Source organism: Gorilla gorilla, chromosome 18 (genome assembly GCF_029281585.2).
Source record: "Gorilla gorilla gorilla isolate KB3781 chromosome 18, NHGRI_mGorGor1-v2.1_pri, whole genome shotgun sequence".
Lineage (NCBI taxonomy): Eukaryota > Metazoa > Chordata > Mammalia > Primates > Hominidae > Gorilla > Gorilla gorilla.
In genome coordinates, this window is record NC_073242.2 from 118,074,911 (window position 1) to 118,093,116 (window position 18,206).

The following is an 18,206-nucleotide window of genomic DNA, read 5'->3' on the forward strand; positions in this document are numbered from 1 at the left end:
TGGCTGGAAGTAAACAGAAACGCCACCCTCCCCTGGCACTTGCATTGGCACCGGATTGCAGGTGGGGGAAGGGCCGGTGCACCCAACCACCTTTAAATCCCACCGCTTACACACAGGCATAGAAGCAGAGCTGCAGGGGCTGGACGCTCATTCCTCCCCTGCCCTTCCCCTAGAGCGCTGCTTTGAATGTCTGTTGATCTAGAACGGGGTCTGTTCATTCATGGGTTCCAGGTCACAAGCGCCCGGGGGCAGCTGAGAGCAAAGCTGGCGCCCTCCCTACCCCGTGGAGCTCACACTCTGGTTCTGGGCAGTGCACACTAGAGATTGGTTGAATCAATGAATGAACTTTTTCAGGATATGGTCCAAGGTGCTGAAAACTTCCTAACAAAACTCTTCAGCCGAATCTGGCACGCCTGTGGTTCCAGCTACTGGGTAGACCGAGGCAGGAGGATCGCTTGAGGCCAAGAGTTTAAGACCAACCTGGGCAACATGGTGAGACCCCCCCCCCCCCCCCCGCCCCAGTAGCTCCAAAACAAACAAACCCCACATTCTCCAGTCTTAGGTCTTCAAGGATGAACAGACATTGCAGAAAGGCATGGTTGGGAACAAAAAAAATTGCTCTCCACTCCCCCAGCCCCCTCCACACCTTGGGCACATTTCCCTGGAGCTGCCCCAGTGTTCTTTGTCAGTGTAGGAAGAAGCAAAAATCTAAATGGAGTCAGGATGGCCTCCCACATGGGCACAAGGGCAAGGCTGGGGACAGCTGGGTCTCCTCATCTTATTTCCCAGGTCTAGGCTGATTTCTATTAATAATTAAATTAATCATTGTTCTCCTAGACCTCACTTCTTAATGTGATTCCAGGGAACTGGCCACATTCCAAAATTCATAATCTAAGGTAGTGAAAGAACGTGAACATCAAGACAGTTTGGCTGGGCTCAGAGGCTCACATCTGTAATCCCAGTACTTTGGGAGGCCGAGGGTAGATCCCTTGAGCCCAGGAGTTCGAGACCAGCCTGGGCAACATGGCGAAATCCCATCTCTACAAAAAATACAAAAATTAGCCAGATGTGGTGGCATGTGCTTGTAGTCCCAGGTACTTGGGAGACTGCAGTGGAAGGATTGCCTGAGCCCGGGAAAGGGAGGTTGCGGTGAATGGTGATCCCGCCACTGCACTCCAGCCTGGGTGACAGTGTAAGACTCTATCTCAAAAACAAAACAAAACCAAAGATTCATTTCTTATTGATAAAGCAAGCTCCTTGGAGAAAGATCTTGGAACCTCATTGGGGGTGGGGGTGGGGGTGGGGCTTCTTCAATCCAGCCGAGCTGGCTGTGAAACCCCCAGGCTTTGGTACCACGTGAGCTCCAGTCCCAGCTCTGACTGACTGTGTGAACTTGGCTATGCATTCAAAGGCCTCTGAGCCTCAGTTTCCTCATCTGTAGAAGAGATCCAGGAACCCGTCATCCTGGCTAGCAGTGGAAGTCAAAGGTGCTCATGGAAAGCCCTTGCTGGCTGGAACAAGGGAGGCGTGAACTGTGGAAGTCCTTGGATCAAGGTCCTCCCCACTTCCCGCTGCCTTTTTGGTCCTTCTTGCGTGCTCTTTGTGATTTAATGGCTTAGTAGGTTGAATCATGTCCCCCCAAAGTTTATCTCTACCCCAAATCTCAGAATGTGACCTTACTTGGAAAAAGAGTCTTTGCAGATATAATTAAGGTAAGAGTCAAGATAAAATCACACTGAATTAGGGTGAGCCCTACATGCAATGAGACTGTCCTTACAAGATACAGAAAAGAACACATAGAGACTTTGGGGGAAAGGAGACTATGTGCAAGGATGGCAGAGATTGGAGCCGAGGAGTGCCTGGGCCTACCAGAGGCTGCAAGAGACAGGGAGGACCGTCCCCTAGAGCCTCCAGAGGGAACAGAGCCCTGCCCACACCTTGACTTTGGACTCCTGGCCTCCAGAACTGTGAGAGGGTAAGTTGCTATTGTTTTCAACCCCCAACCCCCACCCTCCCCCACCCCCATCTCCCACCCCTCCCCCACCCCATCGCCCACCCCTCCCCCACCCCCATCTCCCCACCCCTCCCTCACGCGTGTTGTGGTTATTTGTAGGGCAGCCAGGGAAACCGAAACAATGTCATTTCCCCCCAGACATCGGTGTGGCTCAGCTCAATCCAGTTCACAACAAATATGAAATCCCTGCCCTACAGGACCAGGCCTCAGGAAGGGCTTGGGGGCCGCAGAGGCAAATGAGACCAGGTCCATCGACCCTACAGAACTGACAACCGGGACTCCCCACTCTGAAGCAGGCAGGCTGCCTGAGGGAGGGGGCCTCCCTCAAGAGGAGAGGGCAGGCGCTGACCTCCCGGGCCCTCCAGCATTCTCTGGTTCCTGGCCCCGAGATTCTGGTTTTCCACACAGGGCACCTACTGTCTCCCCCTTCCCTGACTCTGCCCATGCACAAGGTGACCCCGGCTGCAAGCGTGCCAGGAGCTTTTCCCCACCTCTGCCTCGACATCTGCCGCCTCTCCTCCTCTGGAGAGGGAGGCAGCTGAAGGACACCAGCCCCACGCCTTGCTGGAGCGGCTGAGATCGCTGGGAGGAGGTTGGGAGAGGACTCAGGGGCTCAGGCTAGATCAGGAGGGTGGGCCCTGCCTGCTTGTGAGGGGGCCCAGCACCAGGGGGAGCCCACAGTCTAGGGTGCTGTTCAGCCAAATTGGCTACCACTGGGTTTGAGGTCTGTGGTTGTGCAGGGTTGAAGAGCTGGGTGTCATTTGCCTCTGAGGCCCCCAAGCCCTTCCTGAGGCCTGGTCCTATAGGGCAAGGATGGACTATTTGTTGTAAACTGGGTTGCGCTGAGAGCCACACTCATGTTTAGGGGGAAATGCCATTGTATTGGTTTCCTGTGACTGCCCTACAAATAACCACAAAGAGGCGAGGGGAGAAGTGGGGGCTGTCCCTTCCACAGAGCTGCAATCAAGCACAAATGACTCTAATAGTATCAATTTTGAGAGAGAGAGATTTGGAGTTCACCACAAATTCCCCAAACAAACAATTTTACAAGAAGGACGTGATCTGCCTGGCGTTACTGCTTAGTTCTGAATGAGTGATACCGACTGCAGCAGGTGACCAGGCCAAGCCCAGAAATGGGCCACGGGGACCCCAAGCACATGCTCTTCCCCCAGACTGCCACCATCTTGCTTTTCCTTCAGACCTAGGACCCCACGAGAGGAGGGATCTGGAGGCCAAGCCAGGAGCAGGACAACACAAACAGAGGCCTCAGAAGAAGACTCAGAGTGGGACAGGGGCTCCTTAAGTGATCGGGACTGGAAGTGCGCAGAGAAGCCCGGCACGGCAGGGAGTTGTCTCTCCCTGGGGTGCTGCCAAGGTATGTGTGGTCTCCAGCTGCGACATGCGCTTCCTTCCCTTGGCCTGACTCCTGCTTTCCTGTGATTGAGAAGGTTTGGGACCTGACACCCTAAGCATGGAGGCCATAGATCCAGTGGATCCCTAAATTTCCTGATGGGGTCCTGGCTCCAGGCCTCGGTGCCTGACAGCCTCGTGTAATTGACAAAACCCCATGGGGCTGTTTCTGATACTGCTGTCAGAATTCCCATCACACAGATACTGAATGGTCAAGGGCTTCAGCCCGGGCCACACAGTTAGTTCACGTTGGAATTGGATTCTGCCCTAAGTCAATTGCCCATAGACTCTGCCCCTCCCAGGAGGAAACCACAAATGTGACATATTGTTTATTTGCTATTTTTGCAAAGGTGTCTGTTGCTTGCCAGCTTTTCCATCCATGACTGCAGACAAAGTCCACCTAGAGTCATAAATGGGCAATCAGCCCCGAACAACGTCCAGCCCCAGTTTCTGCACAGCGAGGCGTTTTTGTCTATGGCAGACCTGCTTACCTGGGTGTCTTTGGTGCGGGGCTAGATGCAGCATTTCTCCAGTGGGAATGGCCTGGGGTCTTATTTAAAGTGGAGGGTCCTAGGCCTGGCCCCACATATGGAGTCAGGCTCCCTAGGGGTAGGACCTTGGAATCCGCATTTTTTTTTTGAGACAGGGTCTCCCTCTGTCACCCAGGCTGGAATGCAGTGGCGCGATCTCAGCTCTCTGAAACCTCTACCTCCTGGTTCAAGCGATTCTCCTGCCTCGGCCTCCCAAGTAGCTGGTATTACAGGCACACACCACCATGCCCAGCTAATTTTCTATATTTTTAGTAGGGATGGGGTTTCATCATGTTAGCCAGGCTGATCTCCAACTCCTGACCTCAAGCCATACACTGGCCTCCGCCTCCTTAAGTGCTGGGATTACAGGTATGAGCCACCGTGCCTGGCCAGGAATTTGCATGTTTGCTAGTAACCCTGGTCATCTCAGTGCACACCAAAGTTTGAAACCACTGTTGGGGTGTGGAGCTCTTGCTTCCAGACTTCCAGAGCCTATGGATTGAACAACAGCAGCCACAGGAGTAATTAGAATTTTCAGTCTGAACCACAAGCCTGCCAGGCAACAAGGGTTTCCTCCTGTTTTACAGATTAGGGACCTGAGGCTTCATAAGGCTGTTAGTGACCTGAGGTCGCACAGCTGATGGCTCCTGGGTTCTTAGCGTTAAGTTTTGCAGCCTTATTTCTGTTGTATATTTATTTCTCGTATTTCTGTGCTTCTTGCACTGCAATTGTGATATCCTCTAAAAGCGAAGGATGAACTCACTGCTGACCTTGGTTTTATTTGTTTGTTTGTTTTCACCTTCACTTGTGAAATGTGCAAACATACTCAAAAGTCAAGAGAATCATATGGTGATTTTTCACAGTCCCCTTTGGCCAGCTTCAGCAAAGATGACATTTTGCCACTCTTACTCCATCCATTTCTCTCACCCCACCCCCAACATACACACATGTTCTTTCTGGAGTATTTTCAAGCAAATACAGGATTTTTAAAAACATGTAAATGACTGTGTTGTTTGGTCTGATTATGATGCAATACATGTTCCTTATGAACAGATTATAACTCGCTAAAAAACAATATAAAAAGCTACAAATCATCTCACTTCCTAGTTATAACCAACTCTAAAAGATACTCTTGTAGACACTTTTGTATTCAAATATATTTATGCACACATACTTTTACAAAAAAAAAGTATACGACACAAAAATAGGATGGTACTCCACATTTTGCAATCTATTTTTTTCACTTAACAATACATCCCAAATGTCTTTTCATATCCATGACTCTATTCTAAATCATGGCTCTTAAGGGCAACACAAATCTTTGTTTGGATGTAGCATGATTTATTCAAAGAATCCCCTCTAGTTGGGCATTCAGGTTGTTTCTATGCTGAGAGAGTTTCCAAAGGCAGTCCTGCTTACCCTGGACTTTTCAAGAGGTTACACCCGATCTGTCGCCTCTAGATCCTGTGTAGAGTTCAGAGAAGTATCAAGAAAATGGAAGAACTGGAGAGCTTCCCAATGCCATCTGAATCATCTTCACGTTACCGTCACTGTTTTGTTTGAAATGAAGTCTCAAGACATGAGACACTCCCAGGCTCAAGTGTGGGTAAAAAAAAAACATTCCAAAGGCATATAACATATTGTTTGGGTGATGAGGTGTAACTCTAAAAGCTCTGTTTTTGAACAAACATACCAGGGCTCACCCAAACCCAAAACTCTGTCTCCTTCAAAGTCGTCACTCTAGAAGGCAGTACTCACATTGGGATAAAACTGTAATTGCTTGAAAATACATCTGTGAATTCCTCTTTTAAAACTGCTTGAGAATCTGGTGTCAGTAACTTTGGGACGTACTGCAGGCTGGAAAGCCTTCACGATTCAAGGTGGATTGATGTCTATAAATAGCCTGTGCCCACCAAATAAATTAGAAACAACAGAATCTATGATGTCTAGCTTGAGCAGAAACAGATTTATTAAATTATAACGACATCTCAAAGTCTCTGGAAGGGAGAGAGAACTAGGTGGGGATGCCATTTTTTGTATCTTGTTCAATAAGATGCCTGTTTTTGCCCGTTTTCTATCAGGTTTTTGGTCTATGTTTCTCTCCATTTTTAAGAGCTTTTATTGCGCGGGTCTGGCAGTGCATGAATCCCAGCACTTTGGAAGGCCGAGCTGGGCAGATCACTTGAGGCTGGGAGTTCAAGACCAACCTGGCCAGCATTGTGAAACCCCCGTCCCTACTAAAAATACAAAAACTAGTTTGGTGTGGTGGTGGGCACCTGTAATTCCAGCTACTTGGGAGTTTGGGGCAGGAGAATCGCTTGAACCTGGGAAGTGGAGGTTGCAGTGAGCTGAGATCACTCCACTGCACTCCAGCCTGGGTGACAGAGCAAGACTTCATCTCCAGCCTGGGCGACAGAGCAAGACTTCATCTCACAAAAGCAAAACAAAACAAAAACAACAAAAACTAAATAAATAAATAAATGCGTTTGAGGGCCAGGCAAAAAATAAATGAGTGACACTGGATGGTATAATAAAATAGGGGGTGGTAAGGCTTGTGGCCAGTCAGAGATTAAAACTACTTGTTGTTTGTTTGTTTAAGAGACAGGGTTGCCGGACGCGGTGGCTCACGCCTGTAATCCCAGCACTTTGGGAGGCAGAGGCAGGCAGATCACTAGGTCAGGAGATCGAGACCATCCTGGCTAACACAGTGAAACCCCGTCTCTACTAAAAATACAAAAAATTAGAAGGGCGTGGTGGCAGGCGCCTGTAGTCCCAGCTACTCGAGGGGCTGAGGCAGGAGAATGGCATGAACCCGGGAGGCGGAGCTTGCAGTGAGCCAAGATTGCGCCACTGCATTCCAGCCTGGGCGACAGAGCAAGACTCCGTCTTAAAAAAAAAAAAAAAAAAAAAAGAGACAGCAGGATCTTGCTCTGTGGCCCAGGATGGCATGCAGTAGTGCGATCATAGCTCAGTGCCGCCTCGAATTCCTGGGCTCAAGAGATCCTCCCACCTCATCCTCCCTAGTAGCTGGGACCGCAGGTGTGTGCCACCACACTCAGCTAATTTTTAAAATTTTCTGTAGAGACAGGGTCTTGCTTTGTTGGCCAGGCTGGTGTTGAACTCCTGGGCTCAAACAATCCTCCTGCCTCAGCCTTGCAAAGTGCTGGGAACACGTGTGAGCCGCTGCGTCGGGCCCTGTTTTTCTTTTTCTTTTTTTTAAAGCACAGTTTCCTAGGGTGGCTGTAAACAAATGATCATGAACTGGATGACTTAAAACAACAGAAATTAATCCTCTTAGAGTTCTGGAGGCGGAGGCCAGAAATCAAGGTGTTGGCAGAGTTGGTTCCTTCTGAGGCCCTGAGGGCCTCTCTCCCAGCCTCCAAGGGCTGCTAGCCATCTGTGGGGGGCCTCCGCTGGTGGACTCATCACTCCAGTCTATGCCTCTGTCTTCACGTGACTGTCTCCCCTGCGTGTCTGTGTCCAAATTCCCCTCCCCAAGCTTGCAATTCACCTCCTCAGTCCCCCCACCACTTCCTCTGTGAAATGGATATAAAAATATCTACTTCACAACATGGCTGGGAGAATTAGTTGAGATGATGTTTAGCAAATGCTTAGCAGGTGCTCAGGAAACAGTGGCTGGCATCGCTTTGAGAAGGTCTTCACCCTGGTGTTGTTCTTCGTTTTGTTTTGAGACAGAGTCTCGCTCTTTCACCCAGGCTGGAGTGCAGTGGCGTGATCTCAGCTCACTGCAAATTCTACCTCCCAGGTTCACACTATTCTACTGCCTCAGCCTCCTGAGTAGCTGGGACTAGAGGCTGCCACCACCATGCCCGGCTAATTTTTTGTATTTTTAGTAGAGACGGGGTTTCACCGTATTAGCCAGGATGGTGTCGATCTCCTGACCTCGTGATTTGCCTGCCTCGGCCTCCCTAAGGGCTAGGAATACAGGCGTGAGCCACCACGCCCAGCCACCCTGCTGTTTTGATGTAGGTGGGGATCCTGTGAAAGGCTACATCACGTAAACAACATAAACACAGCTAGTGCCCGGGTGGAAAGTGTCCCATCGCACTGGAGCTGTGAGCAAGCTCCTGATGCCAAATGAACACCCCTTACCTGTGTGTGTGTGTGCATATGTGTGTAGGGGCACATGTGTGGTATGTGGTCTGCATGTGTGTGTATGTGTGTGGTACGCTGGCATGTATGTGTATGTGGCATGTGTGATATGTGTGTTATGTGATGTGTATGTGTATATGTGTAGGTGTGTGTAGGTATGTGATATGTATGTATTTGTGTGTGGTCTGTATGCATGTGCAATGTGTGTATATGTGTTTGATATCTGTGTGGTGTGTGATTTGTGCATGGTGTGTGTATGCATGTGCTATGTGGTGTGTATATGTGTGTGATATCTGTGTGGTGTGTATGTGTGTATATGTGTGTTGGGGTATATGTGTGATATGTGGTGTGTATATGTGTGGTATGTGGTGTGTATGTGTGTATATGTGTAGGTGGTATGTGACATGTACGTATGTGTGTAGATGTGTGTGTGCATGATGTGTGTAGGTGTGTATTTTATATGTTGTGTTTATGTAAATGGCATGTGTGGTGTGTGTATGTGTATGACATATGCTGTGTATGTGTGTGTAGGTGTATGTTGTGTATGGTGTGTTTATGTATATGTTTATATATGTGTGGCATGTTGTGTGTGGAATGTGTGTTATGTGTGTGGTGTGTGTGGCATGTGTGCTATGTGTGTATGTGTGGTGTGTGGCATGTGCTGTGTATGGGTGTGTGTGGTGTATGTGTTTATGTGTGTGGGTATGTGTGGTGTGTATGTATGTGAAAGTGTGTGTGTGTGCTATGTGGTGTGTATATGTGTGTGGCATGTGCTGTGTATGTGTGTGTGGTGTATGTGTTTATGTGTGGTGTGTTATCTGTGGTGTGTGTGACATGTGGTATGTGTGAAATGTGTAAATGTTGTGTGTGCTATGTGGTGTGTATATGCCTATGTGTGGTATGTGTGTGGCATATGTGTTTATGTGTGGTATGTGTGTTGTGTGTGTGGCATGTGGTATGTGTGAAATGTGTGAGTGTTGTGTGTGGTGTGTATATGTGTATGTGTGGTATGTGTGGTGCATATGTGGTGTGTATGTGGCGTGTGTGTGAAATGTGCGAATGTTGTGTGTGCTATGTGGTGTGTATATGTGTATGTGTGGTATGTGTGTGGCATATGTGTTTATGTGTGGTATGTGTGTTGTGTGTGGTGTGTGTGTGGCATGTGGTATGTGTGAAATGTGTGAGTGTCGTGTGGTGTGTATATGTGTATGTGTGGTTGTGTGGTGTGTATGTGGCATGTGGTATGTGTGAAATGTGTGTGTTGTGTGTGCTATGTGGTGTGTATATGTGTATGTGTGGCATGTGCTGTGTATGTGATTGTGTTTATGTATGTGTGAGGTATGTGTGTTGTGTGTGGTGTATGTGTGGCATGTGGTATGTGTGAAATGTGTGAGTGTTATGTGTGCTATGTGGTATGTATATGTGTGTGTGGTATGTGTGTGGTGTGTATGTGGCATGCGGTGTGTGTGAAATGTGTGTGTGTTGTGTGTGTGCTATGTGGTGTGTATATGTGTGTGGCATGTGCTGTGTATGTGTGGTGTATGTGTTTATGTGTGGTATGTGTGAAATGTGTGTGCTATGTGGTGTGTATATGTGTATGTGCGGTATATGTGTGGCATGTGCTTTGTATGTGTGTGATGTATGTGTTTATGTATGTGTGTAGTATGTGTTATGTGTGGTGTGTATATGTGTGGTATGTGTGTGGCATGTGCCGTGTATGTGTGTGATGTGTGTTTATGTTTGTGGTATGTGTGTTGTGTGTCATGCATGTAGCATGTGCTGTGTATGTGTGTAGGGTGTGGTGTATGTGTGTGGTGTGTGGCATGTGGTGTGTGTGGAATGTGTGTGTTCTATGTGCTATGTGTGTGTATATGTATGCCTGTGGTATGTGTGGTGTGTGTGGTGTGTGCATGTGTGTGGCATGTGCTGTGTATGTGTGTGTGCTTGTGTTTACAACACAGACACCCCCACCTGAGTTTGGTGCAAGCAGCACCTTGTAAGAAAGCAATTCTGACAGTCACTGCCACAGTGGCTGCCTTGCCTGGAGCCGGCCGAGTGGAGGTGGAGGCAGGGGCTTAACACCGGGGCTTCCGTCATGAGCGAAGCTGGTGCTGGCTGTTATCATTTGCAGATGAAACAACTGGGGCAGAGTGGTCACTTGCAAAGGACGGCCCGCCAGCCAGGACAGAGCTAGGGCTCAGGCTAGCAGCCTCACGGTGCCTCTCGCCAAGCCTGGCCAGGCTAAGGGTTTTGGCACCGAAAACAGGAAGGGCAGAAGTGCCAGGGGACAAAGCACTTTCATGCCTCATTTAGCCCTGGTGACATGCTTTAAAATCAATAGATCATTTTCCTCACCTGGCCAAGGGGGAAATCAGGCCCTGGGGGAGGCCAGCAGATACCAGCAGGGCTAGGACTTGAACCAAGGTCTCCCGATCCCAAATCCCACTGCCCCGTCCCCTCCAGAGCAGCTGTGGGTCAAGGCTGGGTCTGGATGGTGACTCTGGCGAGGAGGGTCAAGTGGACCAGGTTCCTGGAGCCGCACAGCTGTGGCTGGTGTCCCGGATGCTGACGCCTGTTGAGACCTGCTAGTGGCTGGGGTTTCATGTCCTCATTTCACTTGGCCCTCACAACAATCTTGCAAGTAGAACATTCTTCCCCTTTTACAGATGAAGAAACTGAGATTTAGAGAAGCCACTTGCCCAGTGTAGACAGCGAGAAGGACAGGTCCAGGTCTGCTTGATGATGACGCCTGTGTCTTCTCTGCTGTGTGATCCTAATCACGTTGGGAGGTTCCTGAGGAAGCAGAGGATTTTGCCCTTGCATTAGAGCCACAGCAGCTCTAGTAAGTATGTGTGTGTGCATATGTAGGTCCTGTGTTCCTATTGATACTAATATGTACAAATTGCATATTCATCTATATTAACATGTATTACTATATAATAATACATATCTGAAAGCTGGCTTCAGCTTAAGACTTTGTTTGAGAGTGGTTTGGGGGTTAACACTTTTTTAACTTGCCGGTCCACATGTCGTACATATGATACCTTGCACGTATTTGAGTCTTGGCATGCCTGCTTCTTTTCTCTTACCCAGGGATGGCTCTTCACTAGGAGGCTGGCACAGAACCATTGGAACGACCACTGGCGTAAGACACAGTAAAGCCCACCTGTGTATTCCTGTGGAAGCTGGCCATGACAATACACATAGACCAGAGGCTTAATTAAATTCTCAGCTCCTTGAGAGCAGGAGTCAGGGCTGAGGCTGATTAAGTTTGTCACTTTGGGCCGGGCGCGGTGGCTCACGCCTGTAATCCCAGCACTTTGGGAGGCCGAGGCGGGCGGATCACAAGGTCAGGAGATCGAGACCATCCTGGCTAACATGGTGAAACCCCGTCTCTACTAAAAATACAAAAAATTAGCCAGGCGTGGTGGCGGGCGCCTGTAGTCCCAGCTACTCGGGAGGCTGAGGCAGGAGAATGGCGTGAACCTGGGAGGCGGAGCTTGCAGTGAGCTGAGATTGCGCCACTGCACTCCAGCCTGGGCGACAGAGCCAGACTCCGTCTCAAAAAAAAAAAAAAAAAAAAAAAAAAGTTTGTCACTTTGGATTTCCAGCTCCGGATGGGTACCATGTATGCAGTTGGTGCTTATTAAATGTTTGCTGGTGGTCTTTCTGCCTTTTTTTTTTTTTTTTGAGATGGAGTGTCACTTTGTCGCCTAGACTGGAGTGCAGTGGTGCGATCTTGGCTCACTGCAACCTCTGCCTTCTGGGTTCAAGTGATTCTCCTGCCTCAGCCTCCCTAGTAGCTGGGATTACAGGCGCCCACCACCACACCCAGCTAATATTTGTATTTTTAGTAGAGATGGGGTTTCGCCATGTAGGCCAGGCTGGTCTCGAACTCCTGACCTCAAGTGATCCACCTGCCTCAGCCTCCCAAAGTGCTGGGATTACAGGTGTGAGCCACCATGCCTGGCATTTTATTTTTATTTATTTATTTTTTTTTGAGACGGGGTCTCGCTTTGTCACTCAGGCTGGAGTGCAGTGGTGCAATCTTGGCTCACTGCAACCTCTGCCTCCCGGGTTCAAGTGATTCTCCTGCCTCAGCCTGCTGAGTATCTGGGATTACAGGTGCCCACCACCACGCCCAGCTAATTTTTGTATTTTTAGTAGAGACGGGGTTTCACCATGTTGGCCCGGTTGGTCTTGAACTCCTGACCTCAGGTGATCCGCCTCCCTCGGCCTCCCACAGTGATGGGATTACAAGCGTGAGCCACCATGCCCGGCCTCTTCTGGCTTCTTACATAAATTTTTACAATGCTTCTCCCAAACAGAAACATTTTCTTCTATAAAGATTATGGTACTACGTTAATTTCTCCAAAGAGTGGGCTATCTCATCTACGAATTATGGTTTGTCATGTATAACTATGGTTTTACCCAAATGCTTGTAAAGTGGAATTTTCCCAAAATATTGTTCATATTTTCTTATAACATGGCATTCATCTCAGGAAGGGAAAGACTTGAACTGGAAGAGAATTCAGCAGTCATCCAGATTAACTCTTTAATTAGCAAATGAGGAAAGTAAAGTTCAACATGTCAGAGGGACTTCCAGGGGTCAACCGGCAAATCCATCTAGTAACCTATATTTGGGAACCGGTTGCTGGTGCAGAAAATCACTGATCGATTCACAATATCTTCAGATTCTGGATCAATTATATGCTTGGCCAAATTTTTCTTCAATAGATGTGAGAACATTTTCCAGTAACGTGTTCTGTTCACTATCCATCCAAGCTTCTGTCATTAGATAAGACTTCACCCATGTAACCTGCTACCTAGACACCCTCGGAGGGCAGGGGCTGGGTCTGTTTGCTCAGAGTGGCTAGTATATACATTTGTTGAATGAATGGCTGATGGAACTTGAATTGAAACACAGTATATTACTTTCTCATTTATTCCAATGGTCCACTTAGTATAGATCCTGCACTATCCTGTTTAGTTGCTTCTGGGTTTTAGTGATAAATGCCTTTGGTTGCAATTAACAGTGACATAAACATATGGAGGGTTATTTTCTCACAGAACAAGAAGTCCAGAGATGGGCAGTTGCTAACGCTGCACCAGCAATGATGCTCAGTTATGTTGGAACAGCAGTCACAATTCTCTTGGCTTTTCCTCATGGTAGCAATATGACTGCCATAGCTCCAAGCATCGCATCCTGCATTCAGTGCAAGAAAAAGGGAGTAAGGGATGAAACCAGCAGATGAGGAAAAGCAAATGCTTCTTTTTCCCCCTGAGACACCCTCTAATAGATTTCTGCTTCAATCTCATTTGCCAACACTGTACCAATGGCCACCCATAGCTGCAAAGGAGATGAGGAAGGACAGTGGGTAGGATCTGACCAGAGTCTTTGCGATTGAGCTTGCTCTTATGCCTCTGCCATCACCCACAGAGAAACATGCCAAGTTAGCCGTCTGGTCCCATGAGAAACATGGGAAACGGGGATCAGAGCCATCCTAGGCGAACTCAGCCCAGATCAGCAGGCCTTAGTGGACCCCAAGATAGGTAAGTCCAGAGCTGCCCAGTTGAACCCAGTCTAGATCAGCTGACCCTCAGCCTCCTCTGCCTGCAGATGTGTGAGAATTAATGAGTATTGTTTGTCAATGATTTCTTATTCGGTATGTTTGTAGCCATGGTTAATGGATACAGAAGGCAAACTTCATTGTTTACCATGGGGTCAGTATCAGAGCATTTATTAAGGCAGACACTGGGGCGTAGGAAAGAGGATCAAGGCACAGTGTCTCCCCTGAGGAATTTATGTCCCCAGCTGGTGAGCATGACGCGTACGTGAGTAAATGAAGCCCCAGCATCATGTTGCTTTACTGTGACATTTCTTGTGTCATCATCTCCTCAACAACAGAAGCTACTGTGTGCCTGGCATCATGTTAGGCTTTTTACACATTTAATCCTCAACACAGCCCTGCCCCAGGTAGGGTGCGTTGGGCTGCACACATCAGAAAATACAACTCAAAGGGCCTAAGCCATTGTCAAGAAGTCCTGAGGTCTGAGGCTCTCCAGAGTTGGTTGACTCATTAACTCAAGGACACCACTGAGGACCCAAGCTCTTTCCGTCTATACATTCTGCCCTCCTAGCGTGTCAGCCTTAGCCTCAGCCTGGCAGTCCTCATACACTCAAGTGGCTGCAGCCATTCCAGCCAGCAGCCAGTGGCAGAATAAAGACTATAAAGGCAAAAAAATACCTTTCCCCAAAGCCCTTCTGCAGACTCTCATTGGCCGGATTGTCTCACTTGGCCATGGTTAAACCACCCAGGAGAATACAGTCACCATGGCCACCCTTGAGCAGTTAGACTATGCCTTCTGGGGCTGGAGCCAGGCTCCCCTGAAGGCCATGGCTGTGCAGAGTGTGAGTGCCAGAACACAATCAGAGTTCTATCTGTAAATGAGGCTAGTACGGCTCAGAGAGGTTATAGAACTTGTGTGAGGTCACACCTGGTAAGCTATAGTGCCGGGTTTCCAACCTGGATCTGTCTGACCCCAGATCTCCCCTAGACCTCAGCTGCTTTCCACAGGGTGGTGGGCCGAGGCTGCTGTCATCCTGGGCTGCTGCTACCCTGCTGCTCCCGCACTCTTCGTGGTCATCCTCCTGCATTACAGCCCATTTTCAATCATGTAGGTGCTCAGTAATCACTCATTTTTCAGCTGGGCAGATACACTCACAGTCCCGGATCATCGCATGGACTCATTCCAGCAATGTTGTCTGCAGGCCAGGTCTGCCAGATGAATCCCCGCCCCACTGGCAATGGATTCCGCAGCCCGTGGACACACTTTCTTCCTTCCCGTTCACGTGGCTATTTCTCTGAGAACCAGCAGCAGTGCTAGGAGGAGGGAAGGAAGTTATTGACTCTGTCACTCATTAGCATCTCCGAGGAAGTGTGACCAGGAGGAGGCTGGAGAGGCTGTCTATCCGTGGTTTCCTGCTGTTGAACCCATGGCTGGCCCTGATGGAGGACACCTGCGGAATAGGCACGTTGTCCACAACATTCTCAATCCTCAGCGTTCACTTGGATCTTGTGCCGTGATTACCACTCACATGAACACTAGCCTCCGCCCCGCCTCGGCCCCGAGTAGACTGCGCTGGAATGCTCCTCACCCTGTCGGCTTATTAATGGTTAGCAGCTGTTAATAAGTGAGAGCACTGGAAAAGGCCAGCGCTTTGGAAACCTGGTTTCTGTACTTCCTATCTGTGTGGGCTTGGGTGTGCCTTACTCCGTCTGTGCCTTGGTTTTCTCGCTATGTAATGCATAATGCCTTGCAGCATTGCTGTGTGGCTCAAGGACCATGAATATTGACGATCCAGCGCACTGTAGGCACCCAAGAGCGGTGGACACTGATACCATTATCAATGGACTTGGGCCAGTAAAACAGGGAGGAAGTCAAGGCTCCTAAGTGAAACCATTGAGTTGTTTGTTTTGAGATGGAGTCTCGCTCTGTTGCCCAGGCTGGAGTGCAGTGGTGCAATCTTGGCTCACTGCAACCCTCCGCCTCCCGGGTTCAAGCGATTCTCCTGCCTCAGCCTCCCGGGTAACTGGGACTACAGGTGCACGCCACCACACCCAGCTAAATTTTGTATTTTTGGTATAGAAGGGGGTTCACCATGTTGGTCAGGCTGGCCTTAGGCTCTTGACCTCAAGTGATCCACCCGCCTCGGCCTCCCAAAGTGTTGGGATTATAGGTGTGAGCCACTGCACCTGGCCGAAACCTTGAGTTTTATGAACTTCAGTGCCAATTTATTACAGCCCTTGGGGTGTGGCCTGGGTTGGACTCTAATGAAGAGAGTTGAATCTCCTAGTAGTCAGCTGGCATCTTAGCATACACTGAAGCAAGGGTTGACATTTTTATGTGAGGACAGGCTTCAAAGTCTTTCGAGCTTCCTTGCTTGGTCCAGGGAACTGGGAAAGAAAAATTTAAGGGATTTACGCTGCCTTCTGGGTAGGAGTGTAACTTCCTGTTGCTGCTGTAACAATAGTTACCACATGCTCAGTTGCTTAAAACAACACAAATTTATTCTCTGACAGTTCTGGAGGCCAGAAGTTCAAAATGAGCTCCATGAGTTTAAAACCAAGGTGTCATCAGGGCTGGTTCTTTTTTTTTTTTTTCTTGAGACCGAGTCTCACTCTGTCACCCAGGCTGCAGTGCAGTGGCGCAATCTCCGCTCACTGCAAGCTCCGCCTCCCGGGTTCAAGTGATTCTCCTGCCTCAGCTTCCCAAGTAGCTGGGACTACAGGCGCCCACCACCACGCCTGGCTAATTTTTTGTATTTTTAGTAGAGACAGGGTTTAACCATGTTAGCCAGGATGGTCTCGATCTCCTGACCTTGCAATCTGCCCGCCTTGGCCTCCCAAAGTGCTGGGATGACAGGTGTGAGCCACTGCACCTGGCTAGGGCTGGTTCTTTCTGGAGGCTCAGAGGGGAATCCATTTCCTTGTCTTTTCCAGTTTCTAGAAGCTGCCTACAGTCCTTGGCTCATGGCTACTTCTCTATCTCCAAAGCACATCACTCTGCCCTCTGCTTCCACAGTCACATCCCCTTCTTTTACCTTTGAACCTCTTGTCTCCCTCTTTTCTTTTCTTTTTTTTTTTTTTTTTTTGAGACAGGGTTTCACTCTGTCACCCAGGCTGGAGCGCAGTGGTGTGTTCACAGCTCACTGCAGCCTTGACCTCTTGGGGCTCAAGTGATCCTCCTGCCTCAGCCTCCAAGTAGGTGGGACCACAGATGTATACCACCATGCCTAGCTAACTTCTTAATTTTTTGTAGAGACGAGGTCTCCCTTTGTTGCCTAGGCTGGTCTTGAACTTACTCAGTATCATGAGAACAGCACGGGGGAAACTGCCCCCATGATTCAATTACTTCCTACCAGGTCCCTCCCACAACACGTGGGCATTATGGGATTACAATTCAAGCTGAGATTTGAGTGGGGACAGAAAGCCAAACCATATCATTTCACCCCTGGCCCCTCCCAAATGTCATGTCCTCACACTTCAAAACACAATCATGCACTTCCAACGGTCCCCCAAAGTCTTAACTATTCCAGCATGAGCCCAAAAGTCCAAGTCCAAAGTCTCACCTGAGACAAGGCAAGTCCCTTTCACCTTTGAGCCTGTGAAATCAAAAGCAGGTTAGTTACTTCCTAGATACAATGGGGGTACAGGCATTGGGTAAATGCACCCATTCCAAATGAGAGACATTGGCCAAAACAAACGGGCTACAGGCCCCATGCAAGTCCGAAATCCAACGGGGCAGTCATTAAACCTGAAAGTTCCAAAATGATCTCCTTTGATTCCATGTCTCACATCCAGGTCACGCTGATGCAAGAGGTGGGCTCCCACGCTCCTCCCAGCTGCTTTCATGGGCTGGTGTTGAGTGTCTGTGGCTTTTCCAGGTGCACAATGCAAGCTGTTGGTAGATCTACCATTCTGGGGCCTGGAGGATGGTGGCTCTCTTCTCACAGCTCCACTAGGCACCGCCCCAATGGGGACTCTGCGTGGGGGCTCCAATCCCACATTTCCCTCCTGCACTGCCCTAGCAGAGGTTCTCCATAGCAGGGAGCTCCACCCCTGCAGCAAATTTCTGCCTGGACATCCAGGTGTTTTCATACATCCTCTGAAATCTAGGTGGAGGTTCCCAAACCTCAATTCTTTTTCCTTTTGGAGACAGAGTCTTGTTCTGTTGACCAGGCTGGAGTGCAGTGGCATGATCTCAGCTCACTGTAACGTCTGCCTCCCGGGCTCAAGCAATTCTCCTGCCTCAGCCTCCTGACTAGCTGGGATTACAGGGGTGTGCCACCACGCCTGGCTAATTTTTGTATTTTTAGTAGGGACGGGGTTTCACCATGTTGGCCAGGCTGGTCTTGAACTCCTGACCTCAGGTAATCCAGCCGCCTTGGCCTCCCAAAGTGCTGGGATTACAGGCGTGAGCCACGGTGCCCGGCCCAAACCTCAATTCTTGACTTCTGTGCACCTGCAGGCCCAACACCACATGTAAGCTGCCAACGTTTGGGGCTTGCACCTTCCGAAGCAATGGCCTGAGCTGTGTGTTGGACCCTTTTAGCCACAGCTGGGATGCAGGGCACC

At 49.1% G+C, this 18,206-nt stretch overlaps 1 long non-coding RNA gene across 4 annotated transcripts; it reads left to right on the forward strand.

Annotated features, from left to right (window-relative positions):
- The first annotated feature begins 500 nt into the window (after positions 1–500).
- LOC109023544 (uncharacterized) lies at positions 501–17,953 on the forward strand. 4 transcript variants are annotated; one of them, XR_010131619.1, is made up of 5 exons: positions 501–1,975; positions 2,114–3,389; positions 4,091–4,323; positions 10,734–10,909; positions 11,161–11,425. It is a non-coding gene; the product is annotated as an uncharacterized lncRNA (long non-coding RNA). The 4 variants fall into 4 exon arrangements; XR_010131617.1 differs by lacking the exon at positions 4,091–4,323 and having other exon boundaries at positions 2,114–3,126; positions 3,214–3,389; XR_010131620.1 differs by lacking the exons at positions 4,091–4,323; positions 11,161–11,425 and adding an exon at positions 14,776–17,953.
- The last annotated feature ends 253 nt before the right edge of the window (positions 17,954–18,206 follow it).